This window comes from Sinocyclocheilus anshuiensis, unplaced genomic scaffold (genome assembly GCF_001515605.1).
Source record: "Sinocyclocheilus anshuiensis isolate Anshui unplaced genomic scaffold, SAMN03320099.WGS_v1.1 scaffold124, whole genome shotgun sequence".
NCBI lineage: Eukaryota > Metazoa > Chordata > Actinopteri > Cypriniformes > Cyprinidae > Sinocyclocheilus > Sinocyclocheilus anshuiensis.
Genome location: NW_015554082.1, coordinates 133,469 through 136,923, shown reverse-complemented (window position 1 = coordinate 136,923; position 3,455 = coordinate 133,469).

Sequence of the window (3,455 nt, the reverse complement as noted above, 5' to 3'; positions counted from 1 at the left end):
CTATATCAGCACGTTTTATTTTGCCTTCTTATTTTCTTGCCAACTCAAGTCTGCCTCCATTTTCTCTCTTTTCTTGTTGCTTCTTTTACTTTTCCAGCCTGTCAAATAATCTTTTTCTCTCCTCTCTATGATTGCTATACCCCAAAGCGATATTGGAGATGCTTCAAATGCAATTCAGAGCATCAGGCCCATTATTTTCATGTCCGTACTGACGTTATGTGTACACACCACAGTGAGGGGAAAATAAGCTTTTTATTTGGTCTCTGTCTGGCAATTGTTCCCCTTCCTCAGCGTAAAGCATTTAGACTTACCATCATCTTACGTTTTCTTCTCCTCTTACAGTGACACTCAGATGTAATCCCTTTATGAGGAATGTCAAAGGAAGTGCGGTCTCTCAGACTCTAGAGTATTTTAATACCATTCCAGGAGCTTTTGGCTTTTTCAGACTTGTGATCTGCAAACAACAACTTCCTGTGTGAGATTATACCTTTTACCTCACAATCGCATCATCACAAGGGCAAATTACCAACTGTACATTTTCCTTTACTTACTTTTTTGTCTCGTCCATACTTCACAGTATGAGGATCGTGTGATTTCACTGTGATCATCGCATGATCTCACGTGTTGACTGGGTTGGATAGTCGCCATATGAACAAGCCACCTAGCCATGTCATGATTAGAAAAGGGCATGTGGTTTCATTACCTGGATGAATAAAGGTCACCCCACTGTGCTGTGTAGAGAAACTAAAGCCTCCTCCAGCCATCTGGAGTTTACTGTTCCCATCATAAACTGCTGTAATTGGTGAGACACAACACAATTTGCATATTTGTCCCTGAAGCAAAACGACTTTTGTGAAGCACATGAGACCATCAAGAAACACATGGCATTGAACTTAGGCCAGTTGTATGATACGTAAGACAAATTATTAGAGGTAATAAATAATAGATATCACCATCTATTTGATGGTCAGATTTTTGATAATCATAGTGCATTATGATGATGCATTATCTAAGAAAATATGCTCTAATTTGCATACATTACCAGAACAGTAATCTAAAAATTAAATGAAGCCAGGTTCAATTTTTTTTTCTTTTGCTAGTTTTTACAGGAGAGTTTAGATATCTCTTATTATCACTCCATAAATGACAAAAATATGGAATCTTATTCTTTCTTTCTTTTTTAAAAAAAAATGGTAATTGCAACTTTCTAAGTTTGTATTTCACGATTCTGACTTTTTTCACTTAGAATTGCAAGGAAAAAAAATGTCTGAATTGAAATAAAATATAGTTTTACTTTATATTTACTAATTTAATACAAAACCTGTATCTTGTTTTTTTTATTTAATTCCATTTTTATTTTTTTATTAAATTAAATTAAATTAAATTAAATTAAATTAAATTAAATTAAATTTAATTTAGGAGTAGAAGTTGGAATAAAATGTGATATAAATAAAGTGAATGATATATGAACAAATCCCTCTGCAAAAGCCTTAAGAATATAGATAGGAATACAATTTTGGTCATTTAATTGAAATATACAAATGCAAATAGAGTGCAATAACTTAAATGTGTACTTTGGATGTTTAATTTCCCATAGTCTTGGGGGAAGACATGTTAAAGAAGCAGAATAACCTAAAATCTCAAAATTGACCAGTGCATGAAAAAATGATGGTTTTGCCTTTAATGTCTTGCCTTGACGAAAGCTAATCATTAGTATCTTAATGACAAACAATTCGTTCAAACACATTGATATTTTTGAAGGGCTGTCGATGAACAAACATTCTTTGGTGTAGTTATGCATGCATGTACTGTATGTATTGATTAATAATGCTGCAAAGTAACTTCAACTTATAATTTGAAAGTAAAATGTTTTCAGGGCCTGCGATTATTGAATTGGACTCTGAGTGAATTGCATACAGAGCTGTACTAACCGGGATTGGTACTAATAGTAATTAGAAACAATTTTATTCACAAGGTGTTCCTGTGTGATCCCAGTACACCAACTCATTTAAATCTTTATTATCATTTCTCATGATTAACTTTCTCCCAAGGCAACCTTATCGCAGATGAGTGTGAATTCAGAGGCTCTCATCTGAGCCATATTGAAGGAAAGACTGTTAGTGCTGATGGGAGAAGCTGCTCATCATCTCCGGCAGAAACAGGTCAGCTCATGAAGAATACAAAAGGGGGACGTTCCCTAGCTATGCATGTCTGCACGATTATAGTATTCATGTAATTGCTGTTTGTTTCCTGCTGCCACACAAGATGTCACAGCAGAGTTACTTTTGCTCTCTGCAGTTGCCCAAAAACTGTTTATTAAATGCACAAGTATATAAGTAACATGTATTATATAAGTTGAATATTTAATTGGGTCATTTTACTATTTTTACATATGTGACCCTGGACCACAAAACCAGTCATAAGTAGCACGGATATATTTGTAGCAATAGCCAACAATACATTGTATGGGTCAAAATTATCGATTTTTCTTGTATGCCAAAAATCATTAGGATATTAAGTAAAGATCTTCCATGAAGATATTTTGTAAATTTCCTACAGTAAATATATCAAAACTTAATTTTTGATTAGTAATATGCATTGCTAAGAACTTAATTTGGACAATTTTAAAGGCGATTTTCTCAATATTTTGATTTTTTTTGCACCCTCAGATTCCAGATTTTCAAATATTTGTATCTCCGCCAACTATGGTCCTTTTCTAACAAACAATACATCAATGGAAAGCTTATTTATTCAGTCGGGTTACGTATGTAACCCTGGTTCCTCGAGGGAACGAGATGCTGCGTTGGAAAACGCTAGGGGAACGTCTTCTGTGACCAAGCTCTGAATCACATATGAAATCAGTCCAATAGCTGAGCGGGACGTCACGGGCGGGTGACGTCATGACCAGGAAGCTATAAAAGCATGTGCGGTGGAGCCAGCGTCAGCTTCAGGAATGAGGCAAGTGCTGGCAGGGATGCCGGAAGTATGGCACCGAGACGCAGCGTCTCATTCCCTCGAGGAACCAGGGTTACATATGTAACCTTAGACGTTCCTCTTCAGGAACTCGAGCTGCATCAGAAAACGCTAGGGGAACGAGAATGCCCACGCCGCCAGACTTCCAAATCTCTGCCTAGTGTGGAAGACTGCACAGCTAGGGCGAGAGAACAGAAGAGCCCGGAGTGGCTAAAGTAGGCGGGGGCCCGCTGTCCCGAAGGCCAACTTCTGGAGGAGTGAGTCTTGACCCCCTAAGGAGAGGGGAGATCAGAGGACTCGAGGCTATGGAATAGCGTCCTGATCCACCACTTAGCATAAGCTTCTCTGGCCGGAGGCCTCGGCCTCAGCGCACCGCAGAGGAAACGTGTAAGAAGAAGGTGTCTTCCCACTGAATGGCCACCGAGAAGGGCGTGGTAGGCCGCAATGGCCGCCACGTAGACCTCTAGGGTGGGGTGGGTCAC